This window comes from Salvia hispanica, chromosome 6 (genome assembly GCF_029641045.1).
Source record: "Salvia hispanica isolate PSC_SH4W2 chromosome 6, Shi_PSC_v1, whole genome shotgun sequence".
Taxonomy (NCBI): Eukaryota; Viridiplantae; Streptophyta; class Magnoliopsida; order Lamiales; family Lamiaceae; genus Salvia; species Salvia hispanica.
In genome coordinates this window covers 39,394,192-39,409,209 of record NC_142697.1, presented here as the reverse complement: position 1 = coordinate 39,409,209, position 15,018 = coordinate 39,394,192, and the positions used below count along the sequence as shown (strand labels likewise).

At 34.6% G+C, this 15,018-nt stretch overlaps 1 pseudogene across 1 annotated transcript; it reads left to right on the top strand.

Moving 5' to 3' along the window:
* The first annotated feature begins 4,508 nt into the window (after positions 1 to 4,508).
* On the top strand, positions 4,509 to 14,530 carry LOC125205203 (protein ALWAYS EARLY 3-like; annotated as a pseudogene). The gene is made up of 22 exons (XR_016132848.1): positions 4,509 to 4,682; positions 5,107 to 5,170; positions 5,606 to 5,718; positions 6,318 to 6,416; positions 6,734 to 6,796; positions 7,231 to 7,308; positions 7,791 to 7,978; positions 8,550 to 8,815; positions 8,889 to 9,246; positions 9,733 to 9,807; positions 10,188 to 10,462; positions 10,551 to 10,607; positions 11,088 to 11,372; positions 11,459 to 11,637; positions 11,721 to 12,003; positions 12,280 to 12,507; positions 12,683 to 12,826; positions 13,040 to 13,183; positions 13,302 to 13,517; positions 13,714 to 13,818; positions 13,903 to 13,998; positions 14,123 to 14,530. The product of XR_016132848.1 is annotated as a protein ALWAYS EARLY 3-like (transcript).
* Positions 14,531 to 15,018: the final 488 nt, after the last annotated feature.

Here is a 15,018-nt window from a genome sequence, read left to right as displayed (position 1 = left end):
TTCCCTTTTTTCAACACAGCAGCATTTTATATACTCTACACTCATTGTGTGTGATTCTGTGTGTGATTTTCCTCTCTTCTTTTGTCTTTTTTCGTTCGCACTTTTAAATCGTTTCTTTTTTTTATGTGTTTTCTATTTCTTTATTTCCTCATTTCGCTTTTTCTCTTGGGTATTGACTACCCTCTCTTTTTTTTGTTACATAAATACTTGGTATTTTCACGATATTTTCTTTTCTACTTTTTTTTTATCTTTTCTATGCTATGCCATTGTTTTCGTGGGGGTGTTAGTTTTATTACGCGCCAAATATGCGCGCCAGATAGCTCCAAACGCTGGTGTCGGTGGAATAAAATATTATTTAATTCTTATAAAAATACTATGTATACTTATAATTATACTACTACTGTATGAAATGTATCGAGGTAACTTGTCGTGTACTCTAAGCGGAACTTGGCATCCGTATCAGCAACTGGTGAAGAAGGCGTACGCCTCGGCGAGGGCGTGTATCGTTTTTGGGAGCGCACGTCGCCGTGTGCCATTTACATGATGAATGTTTTGGGAGTGCATGTCGTCGCGTTCCATTTACATGATGAATGTCACGTGTGTGTCAGCACATGCGGTCGTCTCGGTCAATTGCGTGTTGCACATTAGTTTGCAAGAGTTGTTTTAGAAAAACGATAAATTGAATTTTTAATTTTTTCATAATTTTTTTACCTTCAATCGTGGATAATATTTCCTCCATCCCTTCGAAATAAAGATTTTGAGATGTGAGCCTATTTCTATAAGATGAATATGTAAATCTAAAACTCCGGTATCACACCATGAACTATATCAAATCCACTTAAATGTAAACTATAGTTCATAGCAAATTTTAGGCTATACAACTTCGTCCACAAGACCACACCTGTCGATTTAAATTTAACAGCTCTAATCGTGTTTCATATTAAAATAGTACTAGTATTGTTTATGGCATATCATTTTGTTCGCATGTCAAACTTTAATTGTATTTATAGTTATGTTTTCCCCCACTTGAACCAGCTTAAACGGTGAATATGACTAGATTATATGTGGTGATATGAAACTTTGTTATACTACCGTATTCTTTTAGGTTTAGGACATGATGAAGCAATATGCTTACCACCCGTATTCAAAAACTTATATCGATATGCATACTTTTCGACCAATAATTCAAAAGTTTTAATTATATCGGATGGGTATATGTAAATTTGGTAACAACCATTAAACCTACCAAATCCACACATGTTTGGATGATGCAGTTGAATTACAGTACTTTTCAATTTTAGTAGTATATGATAATAGTTAGACGGTAGTACAACTAGATTTTATTGATCAAGCCATCCCCATTATATTATACATGCTTCTTCTTCAAATTTGAAATATCACACACTATTGTCAATAAATGCGATATTGTTATACTACTATATTAGTATTAATTGACATTTGAGATTATCAAACATTTAATTGGTTTGTTTTTTGGGGGCACTAGAGGGTCCCACCATCTGTTAGAGTAGTGGTAAGTTCTAACTACATCGTCTCCACTCTTATTAGTCATAAAATAAACATTTAATTGATTCAGTTAACAGTTAATTAGTCTTGTTGGCTAGTTATTAATTTATTATACAGACATACGTGTACGTATTCAATACCAGTATTTCCAAAAACCCAATCTTAGATATCTTTACAAATATTGAAGATTTATACTTTTGTACCAAACGAGTTAGAGATCAACATGTACGACTAAAAATTTAATTATGAATTGTTCATTTAAAACTATTTACTAAATCACATTTAAATTTTTTGACCATGAATAATAAAAAAAAATATGTATTGGTGGCATTGTCTTTAATGACACGAGAAAAGGGCATCTTGGCTAGCAAAGTAACCTTGCGTGAGTATTTCCCTTAATATACTATTGTATGTTACTCTATTTTATTTGGGTATTGCATATATACTTTATATTTTTAAATGACATGTCAACATTGACCTCCTAAGTCCTAATCTATCAACCGCTCTCTCTTCACCAACCGCAATTAATTTATGGCGATATCCTAAGGCTTATTTAACGATATGCTATATTCACTGCGTCTCATTTTATGTGTGATATATTTTTTAAATAATCCACTTTAACTCACATATTTTCAAGTATATAAATATCATTATCGTTAGCTTTATATTTACTCATACTTTATATTCGCTCTCTACTTAGCAATTTACAAAATAAAATTGCATAAAATTTATAAATAGAAAATGCTCCACTTAATTAGAGTATGACAATTGAACATAAATAATCATATTTTCAGTTGTGTGTATATAATTGAATTAAAATTTCCTACTACTCCGTACTATAATAACTTTTTCATAACTGAAACAACAAGATAAGTAAGATTCATCGTTCATCATACACACATTCTAGAGTCCGAATTTCATCATTTACAATCTCATTCTGCCAATTTATTCCAAATTCTATTTTCCTTTTTGCATTAAATATAACACATCATCTTTTACCATACACTTATTTATGTTCCTGTAAAAAGCTTTACATACTCTCGTGCGTGTATGTTACTAATCCACGAGAAGGGATAAACTGTGATCTACTCCTAAGTTACATTTAATAATAATTTTACCTAAGTCACAATTTAATCATATTCTTTTATTAAGTGAGTTAGCACATGCTTATTTAGGTAAAAAAAAATGAAATAATAAAATCCGAGTAAATTGTAAAGCGTCCGCCAACCAAAATGACACACGTCTCCCCTTAAAAAAGTCACAAATTCCTGTACTTTAATGGGGCCCACTAGTATTTATTTTCGCGCGTGATAAAAAAATGCAGTACTATAGTATTTATTATCGTATTTACATTGTAAAGATTTTTTAAAAAAAAGTACTACTACTCCTTTTTTTCTTTAATTCCAGATGCATTTCTTTTAGCCTCGAAAATTAAGAAAAATTGTACTCCATTAAGTGAGTTAAGTAAATAAAGAATAAAGTAGGAAAAGATAAAGATAAAGATAAAGTAAGTGAGAAGAAATGTGTTGACTTGAAAAAAAAAAATAACTTCAATACTATAGAACGTAACAAAATAATAAAATGACTGTGATACTATGGAACGGAGGTAATAGTAAATTAGTAGTCACTACTAGATTGATAATTTATGGTTTGAAAAATTAGAATTGTATAATACTCCCTCTGTCAGTGAAATGTAGTCCAGTTTTGTCATGTTGGTTTATTCGTGAAAAGTTGTCCACTTTACTTTTTTTTCCTTCTATTTTTAGTAAGTGGATCTCATTTTCTACTAACTCTTTACCCTCACATTCTATTATAAAAATAATTAATAAATATGAGACCCTTATTCCACTAACTTTTTTCAACTCACTTTACTCTATACTACTATTTTTTAAAGTCCGTGTTGAGTTAAACTTGGACAATATTTCATGAATGGAGGGAGTAATAGTTTGGAAATACTTCAGAATTTTAACTTGGAGACAATCATGGCAATTTTTTAAATTTTATGAGTCGAAAAATGTATGGCGTTTACAATTGATACAAAATCCATAGTATAGGATTAAGAAAAATCATTTTGATAGTCTATGTTACAACTGATAGTACAAAAATAATTTGAGTTTTAAAATGATGTATTCATCATTTTTTCCTATTTTCGATGCATTTCTTTGATCATTATTTTGAGTTTTATAATAGTCTGTTTAGACAAAGATGGCTAGAATTAATATATTTTAATTTTATGTTATCATTAATGTTTGGTAAACTAAATATAAGATATATTATTACCAAGGATAATGAGCATTGACTAAACATGAAAAATGGAATAGTAAAATCTCCCACTTTATAGATTAAAAATTATCCCACTTCATAGAAAGATGGGCCTCATTGTTCAGATCAAGATGTTGGGCCATTATTAGACAAATTACTAAAGTCCAATACGATAACATGGATATTTTTTTAAAATTCTTTACACGTTTATTCTTTTATCGGTAAAAAGTCAAAGGTAAAAATTAACGTCATGTTATTAAATGTAATTAAGTGTATTTTGACATTTTCTGAACTATGATATCTTTATTAAATTCAGAATCAAAACTTTATAGTCAAAGTTCGAGACAATCATATTACTCCCTCCGTCCCATTGACCCACTTTCCTTTTTAGTTTGTCCCAATTAAAATGACTCATTACTTAAAATGGAAACACATTTATCTCTACTTTATTCCTTCTCTCTTACTTTACTTTCTCCTCTCAACACACAAAATAAATTTGCATAAAATCTCGTGCCGTCTAAGAAAGGTGTCATCTTCCTTGGAACGGAGGGAGTATAATTGAAAAGTTCATAGACGGAATGAGGGAAAAACAAAACTTAAGAGGTTTCAGTCGGAATAAAGCTAAAGTCTAAGGGCTAAAGTGAAATTAAACGCCCCTTTGAAAATCCAAATACAAATTTGCAGAGAAAAGATTTTCGCGGTTATTATCCCCCAAAATAAAAGAGAAAAAATACATTCTTTCTTCCTCAAAACTTCCTCTCTCTAAAAAACACTCCTTTTCTCTCTCCAAAAGCCCGCATATTGTCGTTATCCTTTCTTTTTCATCCACTAACAATCGCTTGTGAATTCGAATCTGAGAGCTTTCTGCAATGTGGTGAATTGAATTTCCTGGAGAGGTATAAGAGGTGCAAAAGGCATGTTTTTTTTGGGGGGGAGGTGTGTGTGTTTTGTTTTCAAATTCGTATGCGATTTGAATTTGAGCTTTGAGCAGTTCGGTTTAGCAGTAGATGTATTCTGTTAGTCTTCTCTCTGCTGAATTTGTTCCGATTTTCGCCGATCAATCGTGTGGCTTTGCCGAAGATAATTTTAAAAAATTGTTCTTTGAATTTCTCTTCTGCATTTTACTGAATTTGAGGATTTAGATGGAAAATCCAGCATACTCCGCGTGATTTTTCTGAAAATTTGTGAAGCCGTTGCTTCTTGGTGAGGATTTGAAGTTATGTACTATAATTTTGAACTTTGATACCTCTTAGCTTCGTTGTTCTCGATGATCTTTGGTTCCTATCTTCATGTTTTCATGTCTGGAGCGTGTGCATGCAGAAGCAGTGCCGCTGAGTGCAAAATTGGAGCTATCATCTACTCCACCTTTGAGATTTAGAGAGTGGTATGCTCTGAAGATTATGTCATTCACGCATCAAATTCACTTTTGGTGGTTAAATATTGGTTTTCTCATTGTCAATTGTATGCCAGACTTTTATTTTCTGTGTCGCACACAAGTTCGGGTTAAAACCTTAGTCTTTAATCTAATTTTTAATGTGGACACACTAATGGTGTGCTCTTGTATTGCACTCTGCCTGCTATCAGTAGTTGTAATAGAACACTACCAGTGTAATTTGTTTGGTGCCTTAAGCACTCTTGCATTTGGATATTTACTCCAATGGCATGACTAAGAATGATATATGGAGGGAAAGTACGATGCATAAATGTTGTTTTGTTTATAAAGTATAGGGAGTGTAAAAACATAACACTGATAGTTGATTATTAAACTTTTGTAATTGTGTTTTTTTTGTAAAATTTTGTTTTGTTGCACATGTGCTAGTAACTTAACTGGTGATGGGACCAACAAGAAAATCTAGAAGTTTGAACAGGCGGTATACCCACGACGATTCTCCCAGCAAAGATGATGATAGTACCAAAAGAAGCAGTGGCCGGGTGAGGCTTTGGTGTAAATCAGTTTCCTGTTGTAATTTAATTGTCTACATCAATAATTTAACTAGTAAAATGAATCGTTAATGGTTATATTCATGTCGGTTATGTGGTTCATGCATTCTCATGTATATTACCCATGAGGGAAATATCAAATATAGAAATTCATGTTTTGAACTATATACATTATCAAAGTGTTGAAATTCTTTACTACACTTACTGTACTAGAAACCTTATAGAGATAGAGATAGGAGACATTTTTTTGGTTCCATTGTTCTCCTTCTGTTCAGACTTCAGATGGACTTGCCATTGTATTATAGTAAAAAATTCTTGAAGTTAGATTGCAGGAACGTTCATTTGCACATGTACGGATCTCTGCTTTCATTTAACTGATTTCAAGTCTAGCAAAAATATGTCTGAGATTTTTAGATAATTATCAACTAGAGTTACAATAATAAGTGCATGATTCTTGTTTTTCATTCTTTGTTTTAGCAACATTATTTTTCCTCTGAAACATTAAAGTAGCTTGAAGAACTGGGGGCTTTATTTTTAATTGAGAGATTCACCATTACTTCTTCTTGGCCATCTTCTGTTTTTGTTTTCAGAAAAGAAAGTTGTCTGACATGCTTGGGCCTCGGTGGACCACAGAAGAGCTATCCCGTTTTTATGGTGCTTACCGCAAGTATAATAAAGATTGGAGAAAGGTTAGTCTTACTGCAAGTATAATAAAGATTAGGAAAAGGTTAGTCTCATATATTGTGGACCTTTGACGATGAGCCACTTGCTAGAATGACATTAGTTTGTTATTAAAAATGGTGGTCTCTTGCAATCTAGTCATTAAGGAACTGTTGTGAATGCTATATCTCAGGAATATGATCAAAAGCCAAAAAACAAAGATAAAGAAATCATTCACAAAACTGAATTTTGGTTATTTGTGACATGGACTAATTAAGGTCTTTTTTACTTTATGATTTACTCAATTTTATTGCTGTGGCTGGTTTTTGCTGTTTTGCATGCACAGATTGCAAGTTCTGTGAGAAATCGCTCTCCCGAGATGATGGAGGCCCTTTACACAATGAATAGGGTAAATTGGTTTTTGATTTATGTCTCCTCCTACAGTGATCACTACATTTCATCTCACTATGACAAGAAATTCTCATCTGAGAAATTGATAGTCTATAATCACTACACATCTAATTCATGTCTAAATAGCTCAGCTTTAAGTGGTCTATGACTGGCCAGTCTATTCTCATAAGGCCATGAAATCTCAGTTACACTCATAAATCTCACCAAATTGCTGCTGTAAATTGCCTTCAGTAGAATGAAATAGTGTATAAAACCTGCACTAATAGGCAGATCTTCACTACTGAATGAGTACTTACCATATAATTGTGACTTTTTGAAACCACTAATAAATTAGTGCAAATTTTGGTTACCAAGAAATTCACAAATGAGGCCATGGAGCCCTATGCCACTATAATACATGTGTTGTAACCATTTTGAGCTCTTTAATTTCAGGCATATTTATCTCTTCCACACGGAACTGCTTCTTCAGATGGGTTGATTGCTATGATGACTGATCATTACTGCAATTTGGTGAGGTTACTTTTTTCGTTAGCTATATGAGCATCTACAAACAAAATAGGGTTGTCTAACTCTAACTTGATAATGGAAAGTGCTGAGTAGTTCTTTATAGTATCAATATTTGTGAAAACCATGTTTTAGTAGTCAGATTGTTAAAAAAGATTTTTTAGTGCGTCATTTTCCACATCTGTCCTTTTTCTGGATGTCCCCACGTTCATGTTTATTTTGGTTTTCATAAATAAAAGTGGCGTTTGATTTAGCAGGAAATGTCTTAATAATGATAACTGAAAGTGGTATCCAATTTAAGGAAACTGTAGCAGTAGCTAAGTACCTGCCTATTTGGAGTTTGAATTACGAGACAGAGTTTGTTGTCAAACTCACAAATCTTAGGCTTTCTTGTATTGAAATCCATATGCCAAAAAAATCTAGTTTGCCATTTGGTATTTACTGCTTTCTTTTGATGCCACTAAGCTGAGTTGACCTTGGCTCGACAGGCAGGAAGTGACAGTGACCTGGAAAGCAATGATGGGACTGGATCATCTAGAAAGACTAAGAAGCAGGTATGTGGCAAAGTCCCATCCTACTACATCTAAATCATATAGTGACCAATTGGTTTCACATTCCCAGGTCACTGTGCCAGATTATGGTTTCCTACCAATTTTGAAGAAGAAACGCTCTGGAGGTAAAGCATTGTTCTATATGTAGTCTTGGATAATTGGATTTTGAGTGGTTATGTGGCATTCATAAATTCTCCTATGCAAGCTGAATTTTGTTTGCTCTGCTTTTCTTAGCTGAATGGACCATATAACAGATTCTTCTAGACCATATGGGTGTCAGAGAAGGGTCCATACAACTTACATTTACTAAAAACATCAAACTACATGATGTATGACTGTATGTTACATAATCCAGAATTTTTACATGCCTAAACTGCATTATTAATCTCTATGTGGATAATTCTTGTTTGCACGGGTTTTAATGCACAATTGGTAAAGTAAGAGAGAGGAAAAGAAAAATGTGTAAAGTAAGAGAGAGGAAGAGAAAAAGTAGTGAAAGTAGAGTTAGTGGATTGTGGGGTCCATTGTCCTAAAATAGAAAGGTTCTAAAGTTTCTATTTTTAAGGAACGGCCCAAAATGGAAATAATTGCTATTTTTTAAAAAACGGAGGGAGTATTCCCTAGATAAACCCCAGCTTTTCTCATCAGTTGACCATAAGACTTTTATACCTGGTTATATATTTGAGCTTTCTTCAGGTGGCCGACCTTGTCCTGTTGGGAAAAGGACACCAAGATTTCCCGTTTCATTTCCAAGTGAAAAGTTTATAGCAGAAAGTAATGTTTCTCCCAGAAGGCCAGGCTTGAAGTTAAAGGTTAATGCCAATGATGATGAAGTAGCTCAGGAGATAGCCATTGCTTTAGCAGAGGCATCACAAAAAGGAAGCTCTTCCAAGGTTTCACGGACACCAAGTAAAATAGTTGAAAGTGTTATGTCATCACCTTTTAGATATGCTCAGAGCAAGGTAGTGCTTTGACTTTATTATCAGAAACAATGTATATTTGATGCGCAACTTATTTGTCGACACTTGTTAACAGCATTCTGTAGCAGAAACGACCAGCAACCAGAATGCTGCCTTGGATGAAGAAGAATTAGAAGGAAGCACAGAGGCTGAAACTGGTGAATTGTCTAGGTACAAACCTTCTCTGGTGGAATCTAGGAGTCCTGGTACAGTGAAAGAGAAGACAAAGAAACTCAAAGGAAAGAAATGTGAAATTGGTGATAATAGTGAGCATCTCTTAGATGACATCAAGGAAGAGTGTAGTGGAACAGAAGAAGGTCAGCGGGTTGGAGCAATGACAGGCAGCTTTCATGTGGAGGTCACCGATACCAAGATTTCAAGCTCCTCTGTGCACAGTCAGAGAAAGAAGAGCAAAAAGATTCTCTACGGAAGAGGTATGCGAGCATTCTTTGTCTCTGAATTATTACCTTTTACATGTCACTACTGAAATGTGCCCATGGAGTATTTGCCCCTTTCTAAATTTTTGCAATTTGCAAATGTTGAATTATGAACCATATGGCTTTGATGGTTTAAGAGCAAAGACATGTAGTGTAGAACTAGTGGTTTTTATTTATTTTCTGCAGCTTATTGAAAGGGTAATTTTTTTTTTTTTTTTGGGGGGGGGGGACTATAAAGCTCTATCATTACCATTGTAATGTAAAAGAATCTTCCGTACTGGTTGATCAATGCACAGACTAAACAGTGTGTTGATTGTGGAGATGTTGAATAGCTCACTTCCATCAGTCTTCTGGCTCTCAAATTGCAAGCAATTTCGTTGTATAGCATAGATTTATTTGCTCTTAAGGAATAGTAGCTTAATAGCATTCCTGTTTTATGAGCATTATACCTTCAGCTTAATCTATGCACATTCCTTCTTTTAGATGATGCTCCAGCCTTTGATGCCCTACAAACACTAGCTGATTTGTCCCTGTTGATGCCAATGGGAGATGAAGATGGTAAGTTATATTAAATCCACTTAAGTTATCATAAATCTACTTTATCCTCTTCTCAATAATAGTGTCTGAGTAAATGATGTTTCCTCAATTGTTTGGATCTGTCGATGATATTTTTCCAAAAATGGCTTAGATCTTCAAAATTTCTTTCCTAATTATCTATTCTAGTGTTGTAAAAGGTTAAACTTGTGTGTTTTCAATCAATTGGAGACAGGGTTATATTTTCCTGACTTGTAAGTAATACGGAGTATAATGCTTTTATAATGTATCATTGATTTTTTCTTGATGTAGAAGAGCATTTCAAAGAGTCCATTTAATAAACTTATGCAATTTAAGGATTATGCCAAAATCAAATGATACCATCATATGTCCTTATTAATTAGATTCAAGGCTGCATTTTAAAGACGGAGGTGATGATCCTGTTGATGAGTTGCTGTCGACAGAATCTCTTCCAACTAACCAGAAAAGAGAAAAACGACAATACTCAGGGGTAAGAATGAAAGGACACAAGCCACTATCAAGTTCCAAAGTTGCTCCTAGTAAAACCTCAAAACCTGGAAAAGCTTCAGTTACTAGTTCTGTTCCTGAAGAAGATAAGGATCTTCAACCATCTATTGCCAAAACCCCAAAAAGGAAACAAAAGATGCAAGTGTCTAAGGTGAGGCAGACATTATTTCTCTTAATGTTGCAATTCTTGAGAAACAGATTTCTTCTATGGTTAGTTTTACAAAAACAAGCTGTTGCAGGTTCCAAAAACTGAAGCACGTCCAGATCTTCATCTAAGTCGATCTCCTAGGGTTGAGGTAGTTTACTTAGTGCGTATAGCCTCTCTATTTTCTGTTAGGATTTTAGCATCTTTGAAAATGCTGCAGCTTTCTTTTCCAAATTCTGTAGCTATTCTTTTTTACCTTTCCTGAATGAGGAATTTATTAATTATGCAGTTGTGTAAACTTTAACATTTTAACTTTATGAAAGCTGGAATATAAGCAGTTTTTTCATAATTTGTGGAGCTCATTGATGCATCTGGTCTTATTGTTTGGAATGTTTCTTCTTTGTTAAAATATCAGATACACGAAAAAATTGAGAATCTGAAACCATGGTTGTTCCTTTTAGCAATTTTTGGGCATTCATAGATGCTACCAGTCTTAATGCTTCGACTTCTTCCATATGGAAATAATTTGAGGCATGTATTTCATTGATATACAGTAGGGTATTCATCTGTAAAACATTCCTTCTCTGGTTGAGAGCTCTCTGATTTATGACATTTCTTTCCTAAACTTTAGGATGCAGATCCTGGGAAGAAGTTAATGAATAGAAGTAAGAAATCTTCTCAAAGTGGCTCACCTCATTCAATAAGAAACTCTGGGAATTCTTGCAGCGTTGATATACAAAAAGAAGCAAGTGAGCCTGCACAGGTTCCTGTGGTTAGTCAGGTCCACTCACCAACTAAAGTCAGGAGCAGGCGAAAAATTGACCTCAAGAAACCACAAAAAATTTGTGATAACATCTCAAACTACCAAAGTGACCTGTCAATTGCTTCAGTCCATGGAAGCGCGCTTAAGTCAAAGGTTTGACGCTTTCCCACTTTTTTCAGTACGAAAATTGAATAGACCAGATCTCAACATCCTTTGCTTGCATCCTGTCTGTCATACAGGAAAATATGTCCATTTGCTTGTCAAATCCTCGTCTAAGAAGATGGTGCATTTATGAATGGTTCTACAGTGCCATTGATTATCCTTGGTTTGCAAAGAGGGAGTTTGTTGAATATCTGTATCACGTTGGATTGGGTCATGTGCCAAGATTAACTCGTGTGGAGTGGGGTGTAATTAGAAGGTATACTTCTTTTGATAAGTTTAATCTTTTGTAATTCACCATATTACCTGATAATAATGTAAACGATGTTTATGTGAAAACAGTTCTCTTGGTAAACCACGGCGATTTTCAGAGCAGTTCCTCAAGGAAGAGAAGGAGAAGCTTAATCAGTACCGTTATTCTGTCAGAAAACATTATACTGAGCTACGTGAAGGTGTTCGGGAGGGACTACCAACTGACCTTGCGAGGCCTTTATCGGTTGGACAACGTGTCACTGCCATCCATCCAAAAACAAGAGAGATCCACGACGGAAGTGTGCTGACTGTTGATCATTCTAGGTGTCGGGTACAATTTGACCATCATGAACTAGGGGTTGAATTTGTCTTGGTAATCTACATCCCCACTTGTAGTTTGCACTCATAGATTTCATTTTATGTGGATGATTTATCATTTAAAATAAAAATTACATATTATGCTATAAGCAGGCGCTACCTAACCCTCGTTTAATATCAGGATAGGAGTCAGCAGAGTTTATGTTAATGTTATTTCTTTATGTTTACCGTTTATTGTGAATCACTGATGTTGGCTCCTCTAGCTATATGTTGCTCAGTCTTCCATATTGCTCGTTTCTCAATCTGAGTATTTGATGCTATGTTGTGGTAGGACATTGACTGCATGCCTTTGAACCCTCTCGAGAATCTGCCTACAGCATTAGTTGGGAAACAACCAATTTCTGCTGATAAGTTTTTTGGAAATTTCAACGAGCTACAGATGTGCGGACGAATACAAGACTACATGAAGCTTTGCCCTGATGACAAAGTTGTTGCCACAGACAATATCTCCCACTTGTCTCTTTCAGTTGATCCTGCAAGTTTGTTGAATCAGAAAAAGGCACGAATCTCTTCCTAAATTTTGCATGCTGCATTTTTCCTATGATCAATCCAAACAGTATTATGTTTGAATCCTTTCAATTTATGCAATCTTGATTGCATAAATTTCTTATAGTACATACAAACAGATGATTATATTCATACTAAAATTATCTCAAATCAATCGTTTTGATCAGGTCTCTTCTGCAAATACTAATTTGCAAATGAGGATTGGATCTGCTGAAACTCCCAATTACCAACAAACAGCATATTCTCAGATCCAGGCAAAGGAAGCTGATGTTCAAGCTCTGGCTGAACTGACTCGTGCACTTGAGAAAAAGGTCTTCAGCATTCACTATCTAAAAATCATGGCTCTTGTTCCTCGTGATTGACATTTCATGATTATTAAGCCGCTTTATAGAAAAATCAAATTCTACTGTAGGTTTTAATAGTGGTTTGAACTTGGAAATTCAACATCATTTTTTGGTGCTGCGTATCAGAACTTAGTTGCATCAATGGACTCAATGCCTCAATCTCAGTTCCTTTATGTGTAGGAAGCTGTTGTTCTAGAGTTGAGGCGCATGAACGACGATGTGTCCATATATCAGATTGACAGCAATAACTCTTTGAAGGACTCTGAGCCATTTAAAAAGCAATATGCTGCAGTGCTTGTACAGTTGAATGAAATCAATGATCAGGTATAGAGGTCTCCATACAAGAAACTGAAAGCTGTATTTTCTTATTTTCGAGTTTTGTTAATCAATTTTTTCCTTAATTTCATATGGCGGAGCACAATGTTTTTTTTTTTGGGAGCAGGTTTCTTCTGCTTTATATTGCTTGAGACAGAGGAATACATATCAAGGAAGCATGCCACTAATGTGGTCCAGGGCAGGCACCAATTCTGCTGATCCTGGCGGCGAATTTTCTGTCGACCATTCTGCATGTCAAACTACTGAATCAGGACCCCACGTGAACGATATCATAAATAGTTCAAGAACAAAAGCATGGGCAATGGTGGATGCAGCAATGCAGGTACATATAGAAAGGCATTTAATTAACTTATGGTGTAAGAGTAGTATCATTGTCATAAATCCACTCCTGCAATAATGCTACACAACAACCGGCCAGGATTCATTTCAAGAATTTCATCATACGTGCTACACTTTTCATGAAAAAAAAACCTCTCTTATTAGGCCGATTACCAAAATAAATCACTATTTTTTTGTAGGCGGTTTCATCTCTCAAGTGTAGGGAGGGCACCATGGAGAAGATTGAGGAGGCTATAGATTATGTTAATGACCGACTTCCATCTGATGATTCCAGCACACCTATGGTAAGTATTTTCACCCTCAAATATTTGGTCTGTGTGGTTTTGCATCAAACTGGGTTCCGTTAATAAATGTAAGATTTATTGTAGGCACCACATCCTAAAGCTATGAGCGCATCCGACACAGAATCTCAAATTCCTTTTGAGCTGATCTCCAAATGCGTCGCAACTTTGCTCATGATTCAGGTAAATTCATATGAGGAACACACACACATACGCATGGTTGATTCAAATTCTTGTTTATGTGAAAGAAATGGCTGGTTGCCTTAGTACTTGAATCATCTGACGTTGCCAATTTGTGTCGTTGCAGAAGTGCACACAAAGGCAGTTCCCTCCTTCCGACGTGGCACAGATTCTGGATTCTGCAGTCACAAGCTTACAGCCACGCAGCACGCAGAATCTCCCTGTTTACTCTGAAATACAGAAGTGCATGGGCATCATCAGGAACCAAATAATGGCGTTGATACCGACGTGACACGGCTTCACCTGCTGTCTGGAATGTAAATAATTCATTCTTGATTTGATTATCATAGCTTTCATTCCTTTTTTAACGTTGAATGAAGAAAATGGAGTGGGAGCCATTCTGCTTGATTGTTGGTTACCTTTGAACTTAATGTGGTGTAGTGTTTGACTGAGATGCCATTTGCAATTTTTGTAATTTAATTTTCGGCCACAATTACTCTATCTTTTAGTGAATTTTGAAGGATTTGCTGCTGTATGTCTAGTTTTATTATCACATATAGAAGCCTATATTTTCTTTTACTTTACAAATACAGGAGAATGCTGGGGTTTTATTTTACCGAATACATTGGGAATATCAGTATCTTAGTTTCGGATGATAATTTGTTGAATCCAATTAATTGATACTCCTCTAAAACTCTTTGCTTCAGTATAAGTAACTTTGTTTTTTTGAGGGATGTTAACATTTTATTAGTCGATAGAGTTATTGATGAAAATCAAAAAATAAATGTTGTAAATGATACTCCATATATTTGAGTTTTTCAAATATAAAACTATGAATATTTTCCATAAAACTAAATAAACATATTGCCATTCAAATATTATTGAAAGCATTATCCCCAATTTTTAAGGTTATAAATTAATTAAACTTAAATTTTTTGTCTGCAAAATAAATGGATCAAACACTGCTGTGGAAATTTTCTTCAAGTTTCCTTTCAATTATAGCAAAAAATGCATCGCCAAAAA